This window comes from Gossypium arboreum, chromosome 3, assembly GCF_025698485.1.
Source record: "Gossypium arboreum isolate Shixiya-1 chromosome 3, ASM2569848v2, whole genome shotgun sequence".
In the NCBI taxonomy this organism is placed as follows: Eukaryota; Viridiplantae; Streptophyta; class Magnoliopsida; order Malvales; family Malvaceae; genus Gossypium; species Gossypium arboreum.
In genome coordinates, this window is record NC_069072.1 from 19175484 (window position 1) to 19191761 (window position 16278).

At 37.6% G+C, this 16278-nt stretch overlaps 2 non-coding genes across 2 annotated transcripts; one reads left to right on the forward strand and one right to left on the reverse strand.

Moving 5' to 3' along the window:
* Nucleotides 1–3103: 3103 nt before the first annotated feature.
* Nucleotides 3104–3210, forward strand: LOC128291214 (small nucleolar RNA R71). Its single transcript, XR_008280990.1, has one exon. It is a non-coding gene; the product is annotated as a small nucleolar RNA R71 (small nucleolar RNA).
* Nucleotides 3211–14358: 11148 nt separating this feature from the next.
* Nucleotides 14359–14465, reverse strand: LOC128291300 (small nucleolar RNA R71). The gene has a single exon (XR_008281076.1). It is a non-coding gene; the product is annotated as a small nucleolar RNA R71 (small nucleolar RNA).
* Between the last annotated feature and the right edge of the window lie 1813 nt (nucleotides 14466–16278).

Here is a 16278-nt window from a genome sequence, read left to right on the forward strand (position 1 = left end):
CGCCATTTTAGCCGGCGTAAAATATTTAAGTAAAAACTTTTCGGTCATTTGTTCCCAAGTAGTGATTGACCCTCGTGGTAACAAGTTCAACCACTGTTTAGCTTTGTTCCTTAATGAAAAGGAAACAATTGAAGGTGAATGGCATCACCAGAAACGCCATTGATTTTAAAAGTGTCGCATAACTCTAGAAAATTTGCCAAGTGATTGTTTGGATCCTCATCCTGCAAACCATCAAACTGAACAAACTGTTGTATCATTTGAATTCAGTTGAAAATTATTTGCAGCAATAGCAGGTCTAACTATGCTTGACTCAGCTCCTGTTAAATTAGATTTAGCATAATCATACATAGTGGGTGGAGTAGGATTCTGATTTACTGGATCAGCGGCAATCGCAGAGGTAGCAGATTTTCCTGATTTTCAGCCATCTCCTCGGTTGTGGTGTAAATGTCGTCCTCTTGCTCTTCCTCTGTGTATCTTAGGCTTCGCCTTATTTCTCTTCAGTTTTTGCGAGCTGTGTGATTGATCTCATTATCAAAAAGTAATGGTCCCGACGGTTTTTTCTAGTTATGCACTATAAAAACCTGCCAGAAGTGAATAAACAAAAAATTAGAAAAAAATAAAAATTAGAAGCCAATAGCAATTAGGCCGTGTTCTGCTTCATTCGCTTCTCCCACGCCCGTGTATGAATGTCCATGCCCGTGGTATTTTATCAGTCTTGAGAACAGTTGATGGGCACAGGCGTGTCTCACGCTCGTGCTAAATTCTCAGTTTCAACCACGGTTTATAGACACGGGCATGTCGCACGCCCACATTGGTTTGACAGACTCGCCCATGGCCACGTTGCACGGCTGTGGCAACTTATCACATCCCGTGTGAAGGAAAAATTTTACCCTGTTTTCACACGGCCATATCGCAAGGCCATGTCTCCACTCGTGGTGTGAACAAGGCCTAAGGCACGCCCGTGTGCCCGGCCATGTGGATTAAAAAACCTATGTTTCAACAACTCAGTTAGTGATTAAATGTCAAAAACAAAAATTTTAAAGAAGTTAACATCGTTAGTGCTCGAGTTGCCTCCCGAGAAGCGCTTATTTATAGTTCAAGCTTGACTTACCTTTCTTTTGCATGGTTATAGTGGTGCGAGGAGTTCACACTCCTCATCCCTGCTATCAATTTTATCAAAATAAGGTTTAAGATGAGTACTGTTTACCTTAAAAGTGCAGAATTTGGGATGAATTACCTCGACTATACCATATGGGAAAACACTGAGTACCGTAAGAGGGATTGCCCCGTTAGGTTCAGAAGTGGCAATACGAGGGTCTGTTGCATCATTAGTACTTTGTCTCCGACCTTAAGTTGATTTGGTGAGATATTGAGCTCGTCATGGCATGGTTTTGGTTTTTCGTGTGTCCTTGGTATATGTGTCTGCCATTCATCTAGTTCCTCAATTTGTAGCCTTTGTTGTTCATAAATAGGTCCTTTATCGTTACTTGAACATGGCTTAGGTGTGTTCTCTGAACCTGTTTCCTGCAAAGTTGGTTGCACCACATGGTTAGTTTTAGTAGTTTGATTTATACAACCACCTTCAATTTTCGATGTGTTATTCGAATTACGAGCTTGAAGGGTGATTATTTCGTCTTCCACATGAAGTGTGAGTTTACCTGTACCAACATCAATTATAGTTTTGGTAGTTGCTAAAAAGGGCCTTCCTAAAATTAAAGGTATGTTACTATCCTTCTCTATGTCTAGAACAACAAAATCAACTGGGAATATAAATTTTTCAATTTTAACGAGTACGTCTTCAATAATACCCCTAGGAAATATGATATTTTTATCAGCCAATTGAATGCTCATCCTAGTTTGTTTGGGTTTCCCAAGACCTAGTTGTTTAAACATTTTATAAGCCATGACATTGATACTAGCCCCTAAATCAGCCAAAGCATTATTAACATCTAAGCTACCAATTAAACAAGGAATCATAAAACTCCCTGGATCCTTCAATTTGTTGGCCAGCTTATTCTGTAGTATGGCTGAGCAAACTGCATTTAACTCCACATGCGACGCCTATTCTAACTTCCGCTTATTTGCTAAAAGCTCCTTTAAAAATTTGACTGCGTTCGGCATATGCGAAAGAGCTTCAATAAACGGTAAGTTAATATGTAATTTCTTTAAAAGTTTAAGGAATTTACCAAATTGTTCGTCTGAGCGGTCTTTCCTTGTCGCATTTGGGTATGGTACAAGTGGTTTGTACTCTTTACTTACCTATTTTTGGTCATTGTGGTCCACCTCTCCTTTACCTTTACTTACCACAGTTTCTTGCCTCGGTTCAGGTTCAGGTGCAACTAACACTTCCTCATCTTGAATGGTAATTACATTGAGCTATTCCCTTGGGTTAGATTCAGTTTTACTTGGCAGGCTACCTTGTGGTCGTTCAGATATTAATTTGGCGAGCTGTCTTATCTAAGTTCTAAGCCCTTGGATCGACACTTGTTGATTCTTAAGTACTGTCTCGGTATGCTGAAAATGAGTTTTTGATACCGAGATGAATTTTGTTAGCATCTCCTCAAGGTTTGGATTTTTCTTTTGTTGGTAGGGTAGTTGTTGGAAGCCTAGAGGTGGTGCTGGTCTCTTATTTCGTTGGCCTCCCCATGAAAAATTTGGGTGGTTCCTCCAACCTGCATTGTAAGTGTTACTATAAGAATTATTTTGAGATTGACTATTATTACCCATGTAATTTAACTACTCGTTCTCTATTTTATGGCCATAAGGTGGGTATTCTGAATTGCTTGATCCACCTCCACTTGCTTCGCAATGTATTACCGGGTGAACCTATGAAGAACCAAGAAAACCATTAATTTTTCTATTCAAAAGTTCTACCTGATTAGAGAGCATGGTGACCGAATCGACGTTAAAAATGCCGACTGTTTTCGTTGGCTTTGTCCTCATGACTTGCCACTGATAATTATTCAGTGACATCTCTTCTATAAATTCATAAGCATCCTCAAGTGTCTTATTATTGATAGTTCCACCAGCAGCTGCGTAAATCATCTGTCTAGTCGAAAGATTCAGGCCATTGTGAAACGTTTGAACCTGTAGCCAGAGTGGTAACCCATGGTGAGGGCACCTTCGAAAAAGGTCCTTGTATCTCTCCCATGCATCATAGAGTGTTTCTAAATCCATCTGCACAAAAGAGGAGATATCATTACGTAATTTGGCTGTTTTAGACGGTGGAAAATATTTTAATAAAAATTTTTCGGTCATTTGTTCCCAAGTAGTGATTTTCCCTCGTGATAACGAGTTCAATCACTGTTTAGCTTTGTTCCTCAATGAAAAAGGGAATAACCGAAGGCAAATGGCATCATAAAAAATGCCATTGATTTTAAAAGTGTTGCAAAATTCTAAGAAATTCGCCTAATGAGCGTTTGGGTCCTCGTCCTGCAAACTATCAAACTGAACAAATTGTTGGATCATTTGAATGGTGTTAGGTTTCAGTTCAAAATTTTTCGCAGCAACAGTAGGCCTAACTATGCTCAATTCAGTTCCTGTTAAAGAAGGTTTAGCATAATCATACATAGTATGCAGAGCAGGATTCTGATTTACTGGATCAGCGGCAATGGCAGGAGGTAGCGGATTTTCCTGGTTTTCAGCCATCTCCTCAGTTGTGGTTGAAATATCATTCTCTTGCTCTTCCTCTATGTATCGTAAGCTTCGCCTTATTTGTCTTCGATTTCTGTGAACTGTGTGATCGATCTTACTATCAAACAGTAATGGTCCCGATGGGTTTCTTCTAGTCATACACTATAAAAACCTGCTAGGAGCGAACAAAAGAAAAATTAGAAAAGAAAATAAAAATTTAATTTGCAAATAAAGTAAAATGGCTAAAGTAATAAAAATCGAGTGTTCCTAATATCTTAGTTGCCTGGTAAAGGTGCCAAAAACTTGATACGTGATATTTGTGACAGGTTTTAAAAATTTATAATTAATCGTAGACAAAATCCACCTAGACTTTACTTGTTATTTGACTCTGAATCAGACGATTTATTAATTTGACTTGATCCGTAGAAATCCCTAAGTTATATTATTATCTCTCTCGAGACTAATAACGTCTAACCCTAGGTTGATTAATTGAAATCTCTTTCTAATAAACCTCCTAGTGTTGCATTAACTCGATCTATGGATCCCCTTATTAGGTTTCACCCTAATCCGGCAAAATCTTATCACCCTATCTCTAGGAGTGCAATCAACTCCGCTTAATTATGACAAATTTACTCATACACAGGGACTTTTTATAAGCGCATTAACTTGAATCAATACCCTGAAATATTAAGACAAGAATTAAGAACACATAATTAAGAACAAGTCAAATATTTATCACACAATTTAGATAATAATAACAAGATCCGTCTTAGGTTTCATTCCCCTTAGGTATTTAGGGGGTTTAGTTCATAATTATAAAAGAAAACATCTCAAAAGAATAATGAATACAAAACATAAAGAAAACCCAAAATCTCTGAATGGAAATTGAAGGAAGATCTTCAGTCTTGATGATGAATCCGGCTTCTGAGATGGATCAATCAGCTTCCCTTGAGTAATTCCTTGCCCCCTACTCTGTGTCTACTTTCTACGTGCCTCCGTAGGTGTTTAAATAGGCTTTACAATACCTAAGAGCCCTCAAAAGTGCCCTTTTCCGAATAGGACTATACTTGGGCTCGATAGGGACACTCCCGTGTGCGATTGCTCCAGCCCGTGGTCAAGGTTGTTAAATAGGCACGGACGTGTAGTCTACCCATGTAAGTCGTGCTTCAATCCTGCCAAATGGACTCGGCCGTATGGCTTACCCGTGTGAGGAAGTCCAGGTCGTGTTGATTTCACATGTGGGTCCATTTTCTCTATTTTCGGCCCGTTTCTCGCTCTTTTTACTCTCTTATGCTCACCTAAATATAAAACATGAAATTAAAGAATTAGGAGCATCGAATTCACCAAATATAAGGAGAAACCATCCAAAAATGTGCTAAGCATGGGATAAAAATATGTATAAATTACGGTTTATCATAATGCTTTCAATTTCTCAAAACTTTGCTAATATTTTTCGGACCATTCAAATTTAACATCTTTTTTGCAACAACTTGGTCATAGGAGTAGTAATCATCGAAAATCCTTTGACTAAATGTCGATAATAACTGGGTAAGCCCAAAAAGCTTCTAACTTCAGATAATTCCTTGGCAGTTTCCAGTCAACAATTGTTGAAATCTTACTTGGATAACCCAAATACCATCACCTGAAACAATATGTCTCAAAAATCTGACTTCTCGAAGCAAAAACTCACTTTTACTGAATTTAGCGAACAATTTCTTATCCCTTAATGTCTGCAATATAGTTTTCAAGTGCTCAGCATGCTCAGACTCGTTTTGAGAATAAATCAAGATGTTGTCGATGAACACAACCACAAACTTATCTAAATATGGTCGGAAAATTCTAGTTACCAAGTCCATAAAAATGGTAGATGCATTAGTTAGTCCTAAAGGCATAACAAGAAATTCATAATGCCCATACTTTGTCCTAAAAGCAGTTTTCGGCACATCGAACTCTTTAACTCTCAACAGGTAGTAGCCAGATCTCAAATCAATTTTTGAGAATGTTGTTGCTCCTTTGAATTGATAAAATAAGTCATCAATCCTCAACAAAGGATACTTGTTCTTTATAGTCACCTTTTTTGAGCTGTCGGTAATTGATACAAATTCTCATAGATCCGTCTTTCTTCTTTACAAATAACACTAGAGCACCCCAGGGAGAAAAACTTGGTCTTGCAAAACCCTTATTTGTCAACTCTTGGAACTGAGCTTTCAATTCTTTCGATTCTGTCAGAGCCATCCTATACGGAGCGATCGATATTGGTCAAGTCCCACGAACTAAATCAATAGAAAACTCAACCTCTCTAATTGGAGGTAACCCCGACAACTCCTCTGGAAACACATCTGGATATTTACAGACTACCGACACTGATTCAATTTTCAATTCAGACATTTTTGTATTCAACTCATAAGCAAGATAAGCTTCACTACCTTTCCATATGTACTTCTGAGCAGACATAGATGAAATCAGAATAGGCAATTCACTTGATTCATCGGTTTCAACCCAAAGAATTTTACTATTTTCACATTTCAATTCAATAGTTTTCTGCCTACAATTTATATGGCATCATGCAGTGTTAACCAGTCCAAACCAAAATAACATCGAATTCATCAAATGACAACAACATTAAGTAAGCCAGAAACTAGTGACCTCGAATCATCAAAGGATAATTATTACAAATTTTATCAACTAGCACATATTTGCCTAAGGGGTTTGACACTTTAATTACAAACTCAGTAAACTCAATAGGAAAATTCTTACTAGATAAAAAATTCCCACAAACATAAGAATGAGTCGATCCAGGATCAATCAATGCAATAACATTAGTATCATAAAGAGAAAATGTACCAGTAATCACATCGGAAGATGACGCATCTTCACAAGCACGAATGGCATAAGCTCTAGTAAGTGTTCTGGCCTCAGATCTCATGGTTGTATCTTTCATCACACTTTTATTGCTAGTTCCATTTTTTGGTATTTCTCAGTGGCCTACCCTTATGAGTACTATTACTCAGCCTTGCACTCTAAAATTGTTCTTTCTTGGCCATCTCAGGGTAATCTCAGATAAAATGCTCTTGGGAACCACACTTGAAACAAGCTCGGTCACACATCCTACACTCGCTGGGATGTCTTTTTCTACAATGCTAACATTTGAGTCTGTTAGACCTAGCATTACCCACACTTGCCATTGAAATAGCTTGAGATTTAAAACTTGAATATTGTTTCCTACTGTCTCTGTGTGAACACCCAACTGATGCATTCGAACGAGAATTCATTTCTCTAAATTTCTTTAACTGGGACTTACTCATTAGTCTTTTTCTTGCATCTCTAGCATCACTATCGACTTTTCTTTTCTCTTACTTAGCTCTTCGGCTTTGCAAGCTCGTTTAACCAATACAACAAATTCTTTTAGTTCCAAGGTTCCAACTAACAGTCTAATGTCCTCATTCAACCCATCTTCGAACATTTTGCACATAATAGCCTCAGAGGAGACACACTCTCGGGCATACTTACTAAGCCTGACAAATTCTCGCTCATACACTGTCACTGACATTCGGCCCTGTTTCAGGTCAAGAAATTCTTTATGTTTCTGATCAATGAACTGCTGAGTAATATATTTCTTCCATAATTTCTCTTCAAAGAATTCCGATGTAACCCTCTCTCTCGATACCATAGATACTAATGTCTTCCTCCAGTGATATGCTGTGTCCCTTAATAATGATATAGCACATTTCAAGCATTCTTCGAGTGTACATCATAACTCATCAAATACCTTGATAGTATTCTCAAGCCAGAACTCAGCTCTCTCGGGGTCATTATTTACATTAGCCCTAATTCCTCAGCTCCTTGCTTTCGAATCTTATCAACCAGAGGCTTAATCAATCTTCCCAAATTGACACCTTGAGGAGCTACGGGAATCGATCAGGAATAAAGAGGGGGTGGAGGATGTTGAGCGTTCGGATTTATTCGAACAAATTTCGAATGCCACTTGTTCATCATGTGGAGGAAGGCTTCTTTAGCCCCTCCTCCTTGATTGACCGTGGGAGGTCTATTTTCAAATGACGCTGCCCCTTGAGTGGTAGCCAACGCATTACTTTCTACATACAGCTCAGTCAGGATCTATTTGCTATATGAAAACACAGTTTAAAATTGTCAGGAGTCATCACACTATCACAGTTCATATATGGCATGTATAGCTAGACTCTAGCACACGTTACATTAGTCCGAGAATAGACTAAATCATAGCTCTGATACCACTAAATGTAACACCCCTTACCCGTATTCAACGCCAGAATAGGGTACAAGGCATTATCGGACTTATCACACGAACAAACATACCATTTCGGGTTATGCATTTGCGTCCAAATTAAAACTTTTTGCGTTTAATAATAAAGTCCATAAAACGAGCCTATGAGGCCCCAAACATGCTTTGGAAGTGGTCCGAGACTAAACTGAGAACATTTAGAAACTTTTACAATAGGGGTCACATGTCTGTGTGGATATTGGACAAGCCCGTGTGGGCAGGCCGTGTGGTCACACACGCCCGTGTCCCTAACCCGTGTAACTCTCTATTTGTCACCCAAGAACAAATTGAAATCACACGGCCAAGGAGGCTGTGTCGTCCACACAGCTGAGACACACGCTCGTGTCTCTATCCGTGTGATCAATTTTGAGGATTCTGTTTCTCAAAATTAAGGTGTAGGGGACACACGACCTAAACACATGCCTGTTGGGCAAGCTGTGTGTCACACACAGCCTAGACACATGCCTGTGTGCCTACCCGTGTAGACAAAAATAAGGCTATTTACCAAGCCATTTTGCCACCCTTTGTTGCACACACTTACACAACACAACATAACACCAATCTAAACATTTACATACAACCAAATCAACCACAACCAAGACATCAACACATCATTCACACGCTACCATCTATCATACACAAACCTCACATAATTATCAACTCAAATCATGTAAACTCCCACATCTAAGAACGACATCATCATATAAATTGTTTCTACCAATAGTAGCCAATTTCAAATGGACTTATACAAAATGAGCTTTTAACCAATATAAGCCAACACATTTGGCCAAATCAATTATAACACGTAAGAAAATGACCAAGTCCTCTATACATGCCATAACCCAAAATGTTGAAATCATTGGTACCAAAATAATTGTTGATAGTGTGAGTGGATCTCTGACAATCTCTGATCCTTGAGCTAGATTTGCGACACTATAAGACAAGGGAAAGGAAGTGGGGTAAGCTATAAAGCTTAGTAACTTCCTATACAAATAATAAGCATCATAACCAATAAGCATCATAACCACACATTTAACATACAATTAACATAATGTATGTTAACATAAATGCTATTAAAATCTCATAATCATATATTTGCTCAATCACAACCTTATCAGGAGTTCATCACATACCGAGTTCATTACTTATGAGTTTTTCGTACATACATATACCAACTCGCAACATAAGCATATCCTTACACAACTTGACATTACCGTTGATCACTCAGAATAACAGATACTCAAAAATCTTGTACATAAGTGGCATTTATGTAGTCAAAGCTACCTCATATCTCATAATACATATGTGCTCATTTTCGAGGTATTCACGGGCTTGCTCACACAAGCTGTCAGTTAGGACGTAGCTACACAGTGCTTCTCACACAAGCTGTCAGGTATCTGCAACTCATGCCAGACAACCTAGCCACTGGTAGGACGTACGAGACTAGTACCCAGATCACATAAACAAATGGGTTCATAATGACATGTCACTCGTATCCTATTCTATTCCTAATGTTCAACAAGGATTTCTCACTTGTCAAAACTTTGTCGAATACATCCGAAGAGTCAATCACAATTCATACAACATTAAACCATTTAAAACATAAACATAACAATGCATTATTTACATACGAACTTACCTCGGTACAAAAATAGTAGAATTGAACCTAATCGTCAAACACTTTATTTTTTCTTGATCTAGGTCCGAACTTCACTTTTCTTAATCTATAATAACAAATTTTAACTCATTTAATACTCACATTATTCCATTTAGCCCAACAATCATATTATACCAAAATTAAAATTTTTCCCCTAAGGTTTCACTTTTTTACAATTTAGTCCATATGCTCGTAAAATGAAATATATTCAATTTCTTCAAGTCGCAAGCCTAGCCGAACCATTTTCACACTCATACCAGCCTATATTTTTCATTTAATCACACTTTTAGTACTCATTTTTGTAACTTTTATAAATAGGTCCATTTTGACTTTTTCATCAAAAATCTCCTAGTAAATGTTGTTTATCTAACACCAAACATGCATTTTAAACTTCATCTTTGTTTCAAATTACTCATTGAATAAGCTAGATTATGTTGCAAGGATCTCAAAAACATGAAAATCATTAAAAATAGGACTAGAACAGACATACAATCGAGCTTGGAAGATGAACAAACCCTAGCTATGTCTTCTCCTGATAATTTCGGCCATGGGGTAGAAGATGCACACCAACTGACCAAAATGTCCTTTTCTTAAAACACTAAAATTTCTCTTACTCCTTATCCATTTTTGTCCACCAACATAAGTAATGATCTAATTACTATCTAAGAACCTCTAATTAAAATTTCATAGCAATTAGACATCTCTAGCTTATAGAACTAAAGTTTTGCACTTTTTGCAATTGGTCCTTTTTGCTAAATTGAGTGCTCAAACGTCAAAATTTTCAAATGAAAGTTTCACAGAATCATTCCATAAAACTTCAGACCATAAAAATATAAGAAAAACAATTTTTTTGTGTCAGATTTGTGGTCCCAAAACCACTGTCCCAACTAGACCCAAAATCTGACTATCACAATATTGCTTCCCACGATCCCTATTGGGATATCTAGCTGAAACATTCGAACGATTGTACAAATCCCTCAATTTATTTGACGAAGATTGAGATGACTTATTCGATGGTCTTTTTTCTCGAATCTCTAGCCTCAAACTCAGCTTTTCTCTTTTCTTTGCTCAACTCTTGGGCTTTGCAAGTTCGGTCGACTAGCACAACAAATTCTTTCAACTCTAAAATCCCAACTAGCAGTCTGATATCTTCATTCAAACCATCTTTGAATCTCTTGCACATGATAGGCTCGGTGGAAACACATTTCCGAGCATACTTACTGAGCCTAACAAACTCTCACTCATATTCAGTCACAGATATACAGCCCTATTTCAGCTTTAAAAACTCTTTGCATTTCTGATCAATGAAGTATTGACTAATATATTTCTTTCTGAATTCATCTTGAAAGAATTCCAAGGTAATCCTTTCTCTCGGTATCACTAATATTAAAGTATTCCACCACTGATATGCTGAGTCCCTTAGAACTAATATAACACATTTCAAACACTCATCCTGTGGGCAAGAAAGCTATCAAATACCCTGATAGAGTTCTCAAGCCAAAACTCTGCTCTCTCTGGATCATCGTTAACAATGGCTCTAAATTCTTCATCCCCTTATTTCCGAATCTTATCAACTGGAGACTTGTTCAGTCTTAATAATTCCATAACTTGGGGAGCTACGAGATCCGGTTGCGGTTAGGTTGGGGTAAGGGATGTTAGGCACCTGGATTTGTTCAAACAAACTTGACAAACCACTGTTCATTCTTTGGAAGAAGGCTTCACTAGCCTCTCTTCCCTGACTAACCGTTACTGGTCTACTTTCAGATGGCGTTGTCCCTTGGGTGGGAGCCGGCACATTACTTTCAACATCATCAACAACCTCTTGGTTGGGATCCATTTACTAGATGAAAATACAATTTAATTTGTCAAGAGTCGTCACATTATCATAAATTATATATGGCATGCATAGCTAGTCTGTCACACATGCTACGTTAGTCTGAGAATCGACTAAACCATAGCTCTAATACCACTAAATGTAACACCAGTTACCCATATTCAACACCGGAATAGGATACAAGGCATTACCGGACTTACATCGTAAGCAAACATACAAATCGAGTCATAAATTTGCATCTAAATTAAAACCATTTGTATTCAATCATAAAGTCCCTAATACGTGTCTACGAGGCCCAAAACATACTTTGGAAGTGGTTCGAGACTAAACTGATAACTGAGGAAATTTTTACAAAACTTAGAAACTTTTTGCTATGAGCAGGGGTCACACGCCCGTGTGGTTTGGGAGACACCTGTGTGGGTAGGCCATGTGGTCACACACACCCATGTCTCTAACCCGTGTAACTCTCTATTTTACAAAGCATGAATAAATTGAAGTCACACGGCCAAGCCACACACTCGTGTTCTAGGCCGTGTAATTAATTTTCACAAAATAGGTGCAGACTACACATAGTCGGGACACACGCCCGTCCTTGAGGCCATTTCCCTCACAGGCTGAGGCACACACCCGTGTCTCTATCTGTGTGCTCAATTTCGATCATTCTATTTTCTCAAAATTTAGGTGCAGGGGACACACGACTAAAACACATGCCCATGGGGCAGACCGTCTGCCACACACGGTCTTGACACATGCCCATGTGGACAAAATAAAGGTTATTTACCAAGCCATTTGTCACCCTCATTTGCACATAAAAACCTACAATCTTATCGGCACAAACCATGGCATATTTAGGCAACAAAAATATCTATAATCATGGTTATAACATATCATTTCATCATCCACACTTAACATATTTACAACATCTTATTTTGCCAAAGCAAATCATGCCAAACTTGCATTCTACAAATTCCAATATGGCTACTGATAAACCGTAATATATACATATTTTTACCCCATGCTTGGCATATTCATGGATGATTTTTCCTTGGTTTTATTGAATTCAATGCTCCTAATCCTTTAAATTCATGTTTTACACATATGTGAGCATAGAAAGGTGAAAAGAGCAAGAAACGGGACAAAATTGGACAAAATGGGCCTAATTCAGCATGGCACATGGCCTAGCCACTTCTACACGAGTGATCCACACGCAGGTGTGTGACACATGAGTAGACCACATGCCTGTGTGTCATGGTCGTGTCGACGTTAAATCAAGTCAGAATTACACATGGCCTAAGCACCTTCACACGAGCATGGCACACGGCCGTGTCTTTATCGACTCTAAGTCTAATTCTAGTTGGAAAAGGCTAATTTTGGGCTAATTTGGGCATTCCAAAGTCTATATAAACACCCTAGAAGAGGATTAAAGAGACATAGAGAATAGGAGGTAGAAAATACTTGAGAACAGCCATCGGGATCAACTCAAAAGGAGGATCTACATCAAGACAAAATATTTCCAGCAAATTTCCTAGAAGTTCTTTGGGTTTCTTTATGTTTTGTTGTTTTCAAATTTTTGAGATGTTTTACATTATTATGAACTAAACTTCCTAAATACCTAAGGGAGATGAAACCTAAGACGAATCTTATTACTTTTTGAATTATATGATAAATACTTGTTCTTATTCTTAATTGTGAGATTTAACCCTTGCTTTAATATTTCAGGATATTGATTCAGGTTTTGGATGTGCTTATTTAGTGGAGAAAAAGTCCCTATTTAAGAGTAGATCTTTAATAATTAAGCGGAGTTGCATGCAATCCTAGAGATAAGATGACATAAATCTGCTAGATTAGAGTCAAATCTAATAAGGGAATCCATAGATCGAGTTAATACGATAATAGGGGTTTTAATTAGAAAGAGATTTCAATTAATCAACCTAGAGTCAATTGTTTTTAGTCTCAAGAGAGATATTAACATAAATCAGGGATTCCTACAAGTTAAGTGAAGTAAATAAATCGTCTAATTCAGAGGTAATAAGTGAAGTCTAGGTGAATTCTTCCTTGGGTATTGTCTTCTCCATCGGTTTTCCAAAAGTATTTTCCAACTTTAATCTCTGTCGTAATATTAGTTAATTAGATAATTAGTTTTAGATTAAAAATTCTCTTAATTGTTAAGCTAGATAATAAAAATATAGTAATTACTAGTACTTTTAGTCCTCGTGGATATGATATTTCAGGTCTCACCATAAATATACTATTTTCGATAGGTGCACTTGTCTTAGTCAAAATTTTAGTTAGTTTTAGCGACCATCAAGTTTTTAGCACCGTTACCGAGGACTAAGATATTAGCAACACTTAATTTTTATTACTTTAGCCATTTTTATTTTTATTGCAATTTAATTTTGTTTTTTTTATTTACTAAATTTTCTTTTCTCTACTTCTGACAGGTTTTTATAGTTTATGACTAGAATAAACCTGTCAGGACCTTTACTTTTTGATAGCGAAATCGAAAGCACAGCTCTCAGAAACTGAAGAAAAATAAGGCGAAGCCTACAATACATAGAGGAAGAGCGAGAGGCCGATATCCATACCACAACAGAGGAGATGGCTGATAATCAGAATAATCTGCTACCTCCTGTGGTTGCTGCAAATAATTTTGAATTGAAACCTAACACGATTCAAATGATACAACAGTTTGTTCAGTTTGATGGTTTGCAGGGCGAGGATCCAAACACTCATTCAGTAAATTTTCTGGAATTCTGCGACAGTTTTAAGATCAATGGTGTTTTTGACGATGCCATTCGCCTTCAGTTATTTCCTTTTTCATTGAGAAATAAGGCTAAACAGTGGTTGAACTCGTTACCACAAGGGTCAATCACCACTTGGGAAAAAATGACCAAAAAATTTTTACTCAAATATTTTCCGCCGGCTAAAACGACTAAATTAAGGAATGATATCTCTTGTTTTGTGTAGATGGATCTAGAAACTCTTTATGATGCATAGGAGAGGTACAAGGACTTATTAAGAAGGTGCCCTCACCATTGGTTACCTCTTTGGTTACAGGTTCAGACTTTTTACAACGGTGTGAACCCCTCAACAAAGCAACTGATCGACACAGCCACCGGTGGAAACATAAACAACAAAACACCTGAAGAGGCTTATGAATTTATTGAAGAGATGTCACTAAATAACTATCAGTGGCAAGTCATGAGAACAAAGTCGACAAAAGCAGCCAGTGTTTTCAACCTCGATGCTGTAGCTATGCTCTCTAACCAGGTAGAACTTTTAAATAAAAAGATTGATGGTTTGTATGATTCTACTCAGGTACATCCGGTGATGAGGTGTGATTCAAATGGAGGAGGAGTGCATAATACAGATTATCTGTCCTTCAACCCTAGCACCGCTGAAAAACAAGTCCACTATATGGGTGATTATTCTAGACCTCAGAATAACCCGTATAGTAACATTTATAATGCAGGTTGGAGGAACCATCCCAATTTCTCGTGGGGTGGTCAGGGAAATCAAAGGCCACAACATCCTCCAGGTTTTCAACAACCATCTACCCAACAAGAGAAGAAACCGAACCTTGAGGAGATGCTTACAAAATTCATCTCAGTGTCGGAAACTCATTTTCAGAATACTGAAACAGCGTTTAAGAATCAACAAACGTCGATTCAAGGGCTCAAAACTCAAATAGGACAGCTTGCTAAGTTGATCTCTGAACGACCACAAGGTGGCCTACCAAGTAACACTTAAACTAACCTAAGGGAGCAACTTCATGCCATCACTGTGCACAATGATGAAGGGTTAGTTGAATTTGAACCGAAATCGAGGCAAGACAATGTGGAAGATAAAGGTAAGGTTGATGTAAGCAATGGTACACAGCAGCCGATAAGTAAGGAGTATAAGCCTCGTGTACCATACCCTAAGGTGACAAGGAAAGACCACATGGACGAACAATTCAATAAATTCCTTAAATTATTAAAAAAATTACATATTAACTTACCGTTTATTGAAGCCCTTTCGCAGATGCCAAACGTAGTTAAATTTTTAAAGGAGCTCTTGGCTAATAAACGAAAGTTAAATGATACGTTACATGTGGAATTAAACGCAGTTTGCTCAACCATTCTACAAAATAAGCTATTCAACAAACTGAAAGATCCAGAGAGTTTTACTATCCCTTGTTTAATTGGTAGTTTAAATATTAAGAATACGTTGGCTGATTTAGAGGCAAGTATTAATGTCATGCCCTATAAAATGTTTAAACAACTAGGTCTTGGGAAACCCAAACAAACTAGGATGAGCATTCAATAGGTAGATAAAACAATTAGATTTCTTAGGGGTATTATTGAAGACATGCTTGTTAAAATTGATAAATTTATATTCCCAGTTGACTTTGTTGTTCTAGACATGGATGAGGATGGTGATGCACCTTTAATTTTAGGAAGGCCCTTTTTAGCAACTGCTAGAACTATCATAGATGTTGGCACAAGTGAATTGATACTTCGTGTAGGAGATGACATGATTAAACTTCAAGCTCATGATTCTGCTAATGCATCTAATAATTGAGACAATTGTTTAAGTTTTGTTAACTCGAGTAATGTTAAGGCGCAAATTTCTTTGCAGGAAACCCCTAGGAAGAATGTGTTGAAGCCACATTCTAGTCCATGTGACAAAAATAGAACGAGTCATGAGGAACGAAGACTACAAATTGAGGAACTAGATGAATGGCAGACACATGTCAAGGGGAAACCAAAAGTACACGATGAATCAAAGCAACGCCATGATGAGTGTAGAGATGAAACAAAGTAATTTAAGGTCAGGGATAAAGTATTGTTAGATGAAAAGGACCCCCGAATT